Here is a 13147-nt window from a genome sequence, read left to right on the forward strand (position 1 = left end):
GCCCAGTGGCCATCAGTGGGAGGAGATGGAAGGAAATGGATTTTGACCGACATTCTGCAAGTTCTCATCGATGAAACATTTGATCTCAATACAGTTTTCTGTTCCCAAAACTACAATATGTTATGAACAGAGTGGACTAAGTTTTGTAGACTTTACCCTTTGCCAAAGTTATAAAAAATCGCGTTGCTTAGAGGGAGTGCAAATGCGAATTGAGTTATTGCACACACGCACCCCACAGAGTAGACGTTCTCTAGCGGAAATATGCAGATGTATGCTAGAACGGACCAATAGAATCTCACTAGCTTGTGCTTGGCTCTGCCAACCTCCTTGCTTGTTCTGCCCACTATGACTCATATGTTCCCATTGGAAACGACAGTCTGTGGTCCATCTTAGTTTAGTTATTAACATCTTTGCTGGTAATCTTCTTCTTCGGTGGGGTTTGTCTGCGGTTGGCATCCAACATTATGGCGCATTACCCACACCTACTGTACTGGAGTGTGGGCCAGAGGACAAACTAAATCCTACCTGGGAGCCCCGTTTCTCTTTAAAAAAATGAAAATATTTGAGAATGTATCTAATGACCTTCTACTCAATATACTCTTTAAACAAATTTCCTGTATCCCCTTCTCCCTCATACTAGATCTCAGCCTCTCTTTTCCTCTCCTGCTGCCCACACTGTATCAATACATGCTCCACTGTTTCTGTTTCCTGGCAATAATCACACTTTCCTATTGGATGCTTTCCTATAACATTAAAGTCTTATTCAATCGGCTGTGTCCCACCCTTAATTTGTAAAAAGAGCCTCCACTCCTTTGTCCCTTCCTGCCGTCCTCCCTGTATTTCCTCTGTACTTGAAACAAATGCCTGCTCTTAGTATCTCTATTACACTGCTCCTGTCATCTCTGCACCATCACTGTCTATATCAGGCTTTTTGCCACTGCCTTGCTCATTGAAACTACAACCTCAACATCCCCACTTCTAAATGCTTGTTTAGCCAGTACATCAACTGCCTCATTCCCCTCCACCCCCACATGGGCTGGGACCCAAGTAAATATTATCTGTATACTCATGTCCAATCCTGCCATGGGTTTGTAGTACATCATAAAACAGATCTTGTCTGCTACGTGAGCTAAAGAACTGCAGACTCATCAACTCTGCACATGAATCAGAGCAAATAACTACTCTGTCTGACTTCCTCCACCCACTGCAAGGCCAACAGTATGGCCATCAGCTCTGCCATATATACAGCCAGATGACCTGTAATACGTTTCCTGACTACCACCCCACATTCCTGCACTACAAATGCTGACCCAGTACGTCCTGTCCTTGGATCTTTTGAACCATCTGTGTAAATGGCCACAAAATCCTGATACACAGTATCCAGACGTCTACTAAACAAATCAGATGGCTCAACACGCAATAATTAATTCCCAGCTACTGTCTCAAATCTGCAATGGCAATGGCACCTATTTTGCCAATTGGCCTGGGCCCCTTTTACTCAACGAAGCCCTGCTTATCCATCACGACTGGATTACCGACATAATCTGCCCAAGGTTTTTTTTTCCAACAGTCCCCTCCATTGCGACGTTCCCTGAATGCCCATCTGCTATCCTGCTAGCCGTGGCCCGCTAGCTGTCTAGAGCATATTGGACTGTTAGCTGAATAGGTACATCGGCCAATTTCTTGGGCCACTATACCTATTTTGCCAATTGGACTTGGACCCCTCTGCTACTCGGAATCCTACTAATCCATCACGACTGGTCTATTGACGTCACAGCACGCGGAGGCTAAAACAGACATTCCTCCGTCGCAACGTCCCTCTAAGGCCCTTCTGCTAGCTTGCTAGCCCCGGCCTGCTAGCTGTCTGAATTGCCATGTCTCCAGCCAGCCCAACCACTCACTGCACCCCTATGATCACTCGGCTACGCATGCCTCTCCCTAATATCAATATGCCTTGTCCATAACTGTCCTGGTTAGTGATTATTGTCTTATTTCACTGTAGAGCCTCTAGCCCTGCTCAATATGCCTTAACCAACCATTTAATTCCTCCTCCCACATATGCGGTGACATCACCTGGTTTAAACGTCTCTAGAGACAATATCTCTCTCATCATTACTCAATGCCTAGTTTTATCTCCAATGTACTCACATCCTACCATACCTTTGTCTGTACATCATGCCTTGAATCTCTTCTATCGCGCCCAGAAACTTGCTCCTTTTACCCTCTGTTCCGAACGTACTAGACGACCAGTTCTGATAGCCTTTAGCCGTACCCTTATCTTACTCCTCCTCTCTTCCTCTGGGGATGTAGAGGTTAATCCAGGCCCTCCAGTGCCTAGCTCCACTCCTACTCCCCAGTTGCTCTCATTTGTTGACTTCTGTAAACGTAAAAGCCTTTGTTTCATGCATTAGAAGTCTCCTCCCTACTGCTTTAGCACACTCTGCCAACCCGGATGTCCTAGCCGTGTCTGAATCCTGACTTAGGAAGACCACCAAAACCCCTGAAATTTCCATCCCTAACTATAACATTTTCCGACAAGATAGAACTGCCAAAGAGGGTGGTGTTGCAATCTACTGCAGAGATAACCTGCAGAGTTCTATCTTACAATCCAGGTCTGTACCTAAACAATTCGAGCTTTTACTTTTAAAAATCCACCTTTCCAGAAACAAGTCTCTCACCGTTGCCGCTTGCTATAGACCACCCTCTGCCCCCAGCAGTGCCCTGGACACCATATGTGAATTTATTGCCCCCATCTATCTTCAGAGCTCGTGCTGCTGGATGACCTAAACTGGGACATGCTTAACACCCCTGCCTCCAACAATCTAAGCTTGATGCCTTCAATCTCACACAAATTATCAATGAACCCACCAGGTACAACCCCAGATCCGTAAAAACAGGCACCCTCATAGATATCATCCTAACCAACTTTCCCTCCAAATACACCTTTGCTGTTTTCAACCAAGATCTCAGCGATCACTGCCTCATTGCTTGCATCCATAACGGGTCTGCGGTCAAACGACCACCCCTCATCACTGTCAAACACTCCCTAAAACACTTCAGCGGGCAGGCCTTTCTAATCAACCTGGCCCGGGTATCCTGGAAGGATATTGCCCTCATCCCGTCAGTAGAGGATGCCTGGTTATTCTTTAAAAGTGCCTTCCTCACCATCTTAAATAAGCATGCCCCATTCAAAAAATTTAGAACCAGGAACAGATATAGCCCTTGGTTCAGACTTGACTGCCCTTGACAAGCACAAAAACATCCTGTGGCGTTCTGCATTAGCATCAAATAGCCCCCGTGATATGCAACTTTTCAGGGAAGTTAGGAGCCAATGTACACAGGCAGTTAGGAAAGCTAAGGCTAGCTTTCTCAAGCAGAAATATGCATCCTGTAGCACAAACTCAAAAAAGTTCTGGGACACTGTAAAGTCCATGGAGAATAAGAGCACCTCCTCCCAGCTGCCCACTGCACAGGCTAGGAAACACTGTCACCACCGATAAATCCACAATAATTGAGAATTTCAATAAGCCTTTTTCTACGGCTGGCCATGCTTTCCACCTGGCTACCCCTACCCCGGTCAACAGCCCTGCACCCCCCACAGCAACTCGCCCAAGCCTCCCCCATTTCTCCTTCACCCAAATCCAGATAGCTGATATTCTGAAAGAGCTGCAAAATCTGGACCCCTACAAATCAGCCGGGCTAGACAATCTGGACCCTCTCTTTCTAAAATTATCTGCCGAAATTGTTGCAACCCTTATTACTAGCCTGTTCAACCTCTCTTTCGTATCGTCTGAGATTCCCAAAGATTGGAAAGCTGCCGCGCTCATCCCCCTCTTCAAAGGGGGAGACACTCTAGACCCAAACGGCTACAGACCTACATCTCTCCTACCCTGCCTTTCTAAGGTCTTCGAAAGCCAAGTTAACAAACAGATTACCGTCCATTTCGAATCCCACCGTATCTTCTCCGCTATGCAATCTGGTTTCAGAGCTGGTCATGGGTGCACCTCAACCACGCTCAAGGTCCTAAACGATATCATAACCGCCATCGATAAGAGACATTACTTTGCTGCCGTATTCCTCGACCTGGCCAAGGCTTTCGACTCTGTCAATCACCACATTCTTATCGGCAGACTCAACAGCCTTGATTTCTCAAATGATTGCCTCGCCTGGTTCACCAACTACTTCTCTGATAGAGTTCAGTGTGTCAAATTGGAAGGCCTGTTGTCCGGACCGCTGGCAGTCTCTATGGGGGTGCCACAGGGTTCAATTCTCGGGCCGACTCTCTTCTCAGTATACATCAATGATGTCACTCTTGCTGCTGGTGATTCTCTGATCCACCTCTACGCAGACGACACCATTCTGTATACCTCTGGCCCTTCTTTGGACACTGTGTTAACTAACCTCCAGACGAGCTTCAATGCCATACAACTCTCCTTCCGTGGCCTCCAACTGCTCTTAAATGCAAGTAAAACTAAATGCATGCTCTTCAACCGACTGCTGCCTGCACCTGCCCGCACGTCCAGCATCATTACTCTGGACGGTTCTGACTTAGAATATGTGGACAACTACAAATACCTAGGTGTCTGGTTCGACCGTAACTCTTCATCCAGACTCATATTAAGCATCTCCAATCCAGAATTAAATCTAGAATCGGCTTCCTATTTCGCAACAAAGCATCTTTCACTCATGCTGCCAAACATACCCTTGTAAAACTGACCATCCTACCGATCCTCGACTTCGGCGATGTCATTTCCAATATAGCCTCCAACACTCTACTCAACAAATTGGATGCTGTCTATCACAGTGCCATCCGTTTTGTCACCAAAGCCCCATATACTACCCACCACTGCGACCTGTACACTCTCGTTGGCTGGCCCTCGCTTCATACTCGGCGCCAAACCCACTGGCTCCAGGTCATCTACAAGTCTCTGCTAGGTTAAGCCCTGCCTTATCTCAGCTCACTGGTCACCATAGCAGCACCCACCCGTAGCACGCGCTCCAGCAGGTATATCTCACTGGTCACCCCCAAAGCCAATTCTTCCTTTGGTTGCCTTTCCTTCTAGTTCTCTGCTGCCAATGACGGGAACGAACTGCAAAAATCACTGAAGCTGAAGACTCATATCTCCCTCACTAGCTTTAAGCACCAGCTGTCAGAGCAGCTCACAGATCACTGCACCTGTACATAGCCCATCTGTAAATAGCCCACCATCCAACTACCTCATCCCCATACTGTATTTATTTATTTATCTTGCTCCTTTGCACCCCAGTATCTCTACTTGCACATTCATCTTCTGCACATCTACCATTCCAGTGTTTAATTGCTATATTGTAATTACTTCGCCACCATGGCCTATTTATTGCCTTACCTCCCTTATCCTACCTCATTTGCACTCACTGTATATAGACTTTTTCTACTGTATTATTGACTGTATGTTTGTTTATTCCATGTGTAACTCTGTGTTGTTGTATGTGTCGAACTGCTTTGCTTTATCTTGGCCAGGTCGCAGTTGTAAATGAGAACTTGTTCTCAACTATGCTACCTGGTTAAATAAAGGTGAAATAAATAAATAAATAAAAATATCCACCATCTCCATCTGTAGTGCAGACACTGGGGAGGTCTGAAACGCCCCAATACATAAAGAGTCCTTGCCCCTTTATGACATCTAGCCTTCTAATGAGGTCTGGGCTGCCGAACCATATGCAATACTGCCATAGTTTATTACACATCAGATTAATGCAACCTACATGGTCCTCAATGAGGAACTCCAGCCCCCCACTCCTTCCATATCAGACAGCACATTATATTTAGCACCTTCTTATAAGGGCACAAGCGAGACACAGATCCAGACACGGGAGGCAGATGGTTTGAGTCTTGATATTTATTTAACATTCCAAAAGGGGTAGGCAAGAGAATGGTCGTGGACAGGCAAAAGGTCAAAACCAGTTCAGAGTCCAGGAGGTACAGAGTGACAGGCAGGTTTGAGGTCAGGGCAGGCAGAATGGTCAGGCAGGCGGGTACGGAGTCCAGAAACCGGCAAGGGTCAAAAACCGGGAGGACTAGCAAAAGAGAATAGAAGCAGGAGTACTGGAAAACCGCTGGTTGACTTGAAAGGCATAGAAGATGAACTGGCACAGAGAGACAGGAAACACAAGGATATTTACACTAGAGAAATAAGCGACACCCGGAGGGTGTGGAGACAATCACAAGACAGGTGAAACAGTTCAGGGTGTGACACTTCTTACACTTTCCCACCACTCTCTCAATATGTTCTTCCCAGGTCAGCCTAGTGTCAAAGTACACCTCAAGGAACCTGAAGGCCCCCACCCTCTCCAAGTTTATCCCATATAACCTCAAGTGTACCTCATCTCCCACCTTCCTCCTGGTAAAGAACACTGTCTGAATCCCCACATTAATGCCCATCGCTCTCTCTCATCAATTGCTTCCTGTACCTTCCTGACTACGTATGGCACATTTCTTCCATCAGGCCCCATCATCTGCAAATAACGACCTCCCAATATCCGGCCGCACCTGAGAGTAAACATCATTGATCATGATTGAGAACAACAGAGGACTAATCACGCTCCCCTGCGTTGTATCGTTATCCACCAGGTAACTGCCTGATACAGATTTTCACCACCCTCACCTGAATAGATGTTCCAAACAGGAAATCCTTAATTTAGTTGTACATTCTTCCTCCAACCCCCATAATATTAAGCTTGATTAACAACCCCTCCTTCCACATCATATCATACACCTACTCCACATAAAAAAACACAGCTACAACAGTCTCCTTGTTCACCTGAGCCTTCCTTCTAAGCAGAACACTGGGTCCATAGTTCCCATCCCCTTCATGAACCCACTCTGATGTGATGATACTAGCAACCTGCTCACCAGGAAGTAAGTTAACTTCTCAGAAATCATACGTTCCTTAATCTTACATACAGTTGAAGTCGGAAGTTTACATACACTTAGGTTGGAGTCATTAAAACTTGTTTTTCAACCACTCCACAAATTTCTTGTTAACAAACTATAGTTTTGGCAAGTCGGTTAGGACATCTACTTTATGCATGAAACAAGTCGTTTTTCCAACAATTGTTTACAGACATATTATTTGTCACGACTTCCTCCGAAGTCGGTCCCTCTCCTTGTTCGGGCGACGTTCGGCGGTCGACGTCAGCGGTCTTCTAGCCATCGCCAATCCACCTTTCATTTTCCATTTGTTTTGTCTTGTCTTCCCACACACCTGGTTCCAATTCCATTCATTACATGTTGTGTATTTAACCCTCTGTTCCCCCCATGTCCTTGTCCGGAATTGTTTATTGTAAGTGCTTGTGCACGTTATGTCTGGTGTGCGTCGGTTTTTGTACCCATTTATTTATTGTTCTGTTTTCCGGTGGGATTTTATTATTAAACTGCACCGTTGGAAACAGTTTTTGCTCTCCTGCGTCTGACTTCTCTGTCGCCAGTACGCAACCCTTACATTATTTCACTGTATCACAATTCCAGTGGGTCAGAAGTTTACATACACTAAGTTGACTGTGCCTTTAAACAGCTTGGAAAATTCCCGAAAATTATGTCATGGCTTTAGAAGCTTTTGATAGGCTAATTGACATCATTTGAGTCAATTGGAGATGTACCTGTGGATGTATTTCAAGGTCTACCTTCAAACTCAGTGCCTCTTTGCTTGACATCATGGGAAAACCAAAAGAAATCAGCCAAGACTTCAGAAAAAATTGTAGACCTCCACTTGTCTGGTTCATCCTTAGGAGTAATTTCCAAAAGTCTGAAGGTATCACGTTCATCTGTACAAACAATAGTACGCAAGTATAAACACCATGGGATCACAAAGGAGACGCGTTCTGTCTCCTAGAGATGAACATACTTTGGTGCGAAAATTGCAAATCAATCCCAGAACAACAGCATAGGACCATGTGAAGATGCTGGAGGAAACAGGTACGAAAGTATCTATATCCACAGTAAAACGAGTCCTATATCGACATAACCTGAAAGGCCGCTCAGCAAGGAAGAAGTCACTGCTCCAAAACCGCCAAAAAAGCAACTGCACATGGGGACAAAGATTGTACTTTTTGGAGAAATGTCCTCTGGTCTGATGAAATAAATATAGAACTGTTTGGCCACAATGACCATCGGGGCTAGCATATTTGGCGGGAAAAGGGGGAGGTTTGCAAGCCGAAGAACACCATCCCAACCGTCAAGCACGGGGGTGGCAGCATCATGTTGTGGAGGTGCTTTGCTGCAGGAGAGACTGGTGCACTTCACAAAATAGATGGTATCATGAGGGAGGAAAATTATGTGGATATATTGAAGCAATATCTCAAGACATCAGTCAGGAAGTTAAAACTTGGTCGCAAATGGGTCTTCCAAATGGACAATGACCCCAAGCATACTTCCAAAGTTGTGGCAAAATGGCTTAAGGACAACAAAGTCAAGGTATTGGAGTGGCCATCACAAAGCCCTGACATCAATCCTATAGAAAATCTGTTGGCAGAACTGAAAAAGCGTGTGCAAGCAAGGAGGCCTACAAACCTGACTCAGTTACATTTACATTTACATTTAAGTCATTGAGCAGACGCTCTTATCCAGAGCGACTTACAAATTGGTGCATTCACCTTATGATATCCAGTGGAACAACCACTTTACAATAGTGCATCTAAATCTTTTTTTTGGGGGGGTTAGAAGGATTACTTTATCCTATCCCAGGTATTCCTTAAAGAGGTGGGGTTTCAGGTGTCTCCGGAAGGTGGTGATTGACTCCGCTGTCCTGGCGTCATGAGGGAGCTTGTTCCACCATTGGGGTGCCAGAGCAGCGAACAGTTTTGACTGGGCTGAGCGGGAACTGTGCTTCCTCAGAGGTAGGGAGGCGAGCAGGCCAGAGGTGGATGAACGCAGTGCCCTTGTTTGGGTGTAGGGCCTGATCAGAGCCTGAAGGTACGGAGGTGCCGTTCCCCTCACAGCTCCGTAGGCAAGCACCATGGACTTGTAGCGGATGCGAGCTTCAACTGGAAGCCAGTGGAGAGAGCGGAGGAGCGGGGTGACGTGAGAGAACTTGGGAGTTACACCAGCTCTGTCAGGAGGAATGGGCCAAAATTCACCCAACTTATTATGGGAAGCTTTTGGAAGGCTACCCGAAACGTTTGACCCAAGTTAAACAATTTAAAGGTAATGCTACCAAATACTAATTGAGTGTATGCAAACCTAACACATGGAATTTTTACTAGGATTAAATGTCAGAATTGTGAAAAAGCTTTAAATGTATTTGGCTAAGGTGTATGTAAACTTTCGACTTCAACTGTATGTGTAGATCAGTGACACAATCTAAATTTAATCAATTTTATATTCAGGCTGTCAAACAACAAAATGTGGAAAAAGTCAAGGGGTGTGAATACTTTCTGATGGCCCTGTATTTCACCTCCACGTCATCGAATTTGCTAGGTCATTAAAATCTCTAATTTGTGACCGTCTCTGTGGTCATATAGCTGTCATAGATGGTCCCTAATTTAGAGAATTTCTGATGCTATAAATGCTTTTGCGTTTACCAAAGGCAGTGTTTTTCTTAATTGTGGTCCACCTAATTTAAAAGTGCACACTCACTTCCATAACATTTTTTCTAGGCTACCAGCATGTTAGATAAACATGCACAATAATACAGCATACCCTTACAACAATTCACTGCCGTTAAATGCAGTAAAACTGCAGTACAGTGAAATAATGGTTGTTTAATTAATGGTATCTGGTATCTTGCTGTGTGTGTTGGCTTGTAATGGGAATATTTTGAGTTAGCTAATTGCACTGTTTATTGTACTGCAGATTGTTCTTCTGTTGCACTGAATGCTGTTTTGGTTTTCTTTTATGACTAATTCATTTTGTTTTCACAATTGAGCAAATAACACATATGTCAATCTGTTTTATTTCAATCTCCTACTGCAATCCACCAGGATTTACAAAACCCTATTTTTCATCGGTTTTATTTCCATCAATAATTTGTACAAAATTATATTTTTCCTTAAAGTGGCAATCAGCAGTTGCTACACCATTTTTGGACTTATAAATGAATGATATGTACCCATTGATTCTTGAAAAATATAACTTATAAATGCCTCATGAAATTTGTTCAACTGTCTTTCCCCATCAGAACCCAAAATATAAGCTTGTTTTACTCTAATGTTTGTAAACATAAAATGTAAACAAACACTATATAGCCTCAAAACATGGTTAAACCTGTAATCATTTCATTCATAGCTCTGTCTATGAATTTGAAAGAGGTTCCATTTCTCCAGCCACATTCCTCAGCTTTTACCGAATTAGGGGTTGGGGCGACCGCTTTGTTATTGTTTCTACTGCTGATTGCCACTTTAAAGCAATTCACATAATGCATGCAGTAATTGTATTATAAGTTCAGTAGCTAAATAAGGAGGTAGGCATATCAGTTACAGCTAAAACTTTGATTTGAATCTGTGCTTCATGCATAGCAATATGTCTCTGCCCGCAGGCTGAAGCACATTGATCAACATTTCATATGGCAGTTGGGACAGAGTGCCCAGTAGGCAACACAACAACACAGCTGGAAAGCAACTACAGTTTTAGTGGTAGTCCCTGTTCCCCTGCATTCTTGTTTTACTTTTGTAAGTAAAACGGTGGTTTGTTGGGGAGAAGAACGCCAAGAAAAGATTTGCTTGCTAGCTAACGTTAGCAAATTTAGCTGCCTAATTTAAGATAGCTAATGTTAGCTCTCTGGCTAATCCTAATTTTTACCTGTTGTAGCCATTAGTTGTAGCTAGCTTGCTAACATTTTGATATCTATGTAGTTAATGACAGTAAGTGTGTGTGAGATATGATCACAATATCTTTCGAAAACATTGTCATGTCAACGTTGTCATGCTAGCTGCGTGTGTGAATGTGTTGAGAGAGAGAGAGAGAGAGAGAGAGAGAGAGAGAGAGAGATTTGGTGCATGTGACAAATACAATTGGATTTGATTTGATCATGAACTTTTTTCTCTGCATCAGGTCACACTGAGACTGGATTCCCCAAGAGACATGCTATTCACTGAGACTGGATTCCCCAAAAGGGTTCATTGGCTGTCCCCATAGGAGAACCCTTTGAAGAACCCTTTCGGTTCCAGGTAGAACTCTTTTGGGTTCGATGTAGAATCAAAAAGGGCTCTCCTATGGGAACATCTGAAGAACGTTTTTGGAATGCTTTTTTCTAAGTATATAGTGTAAGTAGATCCAATTGAAATAGTGTCGCTTCTAATAATATACGTTTGTAAAACAAAAAAAATCCTATTTTAATTAGCCTTTTTTTTTCAGGTGCATAACCCTTGTGTCCTGATGCAACAGGCACTTCCCTTGGTGAGTCATGTAAAGTTCCTACCATTTCTCTCTTGCTCATTCTACATGTCGGTCACTCAAACACGTGCGCCGTTGCAGAGAAGAGGAAGAGATTTGCCTATTACACACATTTCTAACAATGTCTGTTACAGGAATGGTTATATGGTCTCTATTTAGAAATGAGGCTTTAACGCACTGTTTTACGTCACACATTCATTTATTCGTATATCTAAAATTGGTGTTGTGCGCTAACGTCATGTTGGAAAATGTTCTACTTACTTACTTGTTGTAGAAAGATGATACCACCTTCAAGTGCTATCTGAGTTATCGGAAGCCCCTAGTTCCCAGTGGGAAATTTCATTTGATTGACCCTCCAAGTTAGAATTACAAGTGACAAACTCAAAGAAAATGTTGTTACCCGAGTTGTCATTTCACCACTAACCTTTTGCCTTTTCAAACTAAAGATTACCACAAATATATAATTACAACCTTAACAATATGGATAATGTAGCTTTTCAGACCATATTCTTCAGGTTTATTGGTTGAAGAATTGTTCCGACTTCAAAAGCACTTGAACACAATCATGTGGGACTTCCCAGTTTCCTATTTCCCACGAGTATGTGAAGCCGTATCAGAATCAACTAATAGGAAGCTCTACCAAATAACTTAAGTTCCTTTTTGGAGAATCTCAATTGCACACTCCTCACGTCCTCTCTCCTTGTCTCCTTCTCAACACCTGTTGGAAAAGGTCAGAATGGAGGAACCTCTGGCTTTCACATCCAATGGGTTTTGAGAAGGTGGCAAGGAGAAAGGACTCCGGGAGAATGCAATTGAGATTCTCCTTTTAACTCGGAGGTCCTGAATTTCCGACATGACATGAACGCGGCATTGGTTTGTTTGTCTGAGGTCAATAGGCCTACCATCTAGACGCCAGTAGGGGGTGCTCTATGATACATTTTGCTACTCTGCATTTACACTATTCACACACTGAAAATGCATATCCACATATTTTAATGGTAATCACAATTCTTTATTCTTTCAAAAGAAACAACCCTCACAGTGTCTAACTAGTATACCATCTGAACAACCCCTTATCAATAGAATAGAATATGTGCTTGATTTGTAAAATAATGACCAGTAGTATCTAAATGGTCCTCTTTATCTAATTTATTTATGTATGTTTCACTATTTGCATCTCTCAAAGAGGAGTTGGTTAATGGGGATAGTGTAATCATAAGTCTAAGGAGGTGTAGCTACAGTCAGGTAAGTGAGATTATAAGGTGCTTCTGTCCATAGAAAAGTTAATCTATGTAGAATAGATGATATAGTAGGAGATTTTGTTAGTGTCCCATCATTACCCTGAAAGAGATCCAAGGGAAAATGTTAACGACGTTAAGGATACAATCAAGATAATCAGTGCTAACAATCCAAGCCAGATGACTGAAGAGTTTTGCATCGTCCATTCTCATCAAGATATATGCCATCAGGGGTTGGCCCTTCCTGTGTCCATTATAGCCCTTTATATCTCAAGAAGTATACAAACTACCTGACGATCCCTGATCAGGCCATGTTCTCTTGAAATAGTGTTGGACTAAAGGGTTCGATCCTTCCAGGCTCCCGATTCTGAAGGAATCTAATCTAGAAACAAGATCTAAATTCTGGAGCCTATGCTGTGCCAGTGCATTGCAAAGATCTGTCTTTAACACATTTCACTGTAATGATTAAAGATAGATGATACAATGAAATCTTAGTCTGATTTCCCTTCCACTTATATCTTCAATCAATATAGTGACATGT

The sequence above is a fragment of the Salmo trutta genome, chromosome 30, assembly GCF_901001165.1.
Source record: "Salmo trutta chromosome 30, fSalTru1.1, whole genome shotgun sequence".
NCBI lineage: Eukaryota > Metazoa > Chordata > Actinopteri > Salmoniformes > Salmonidae > Salmo > Salmo trutta.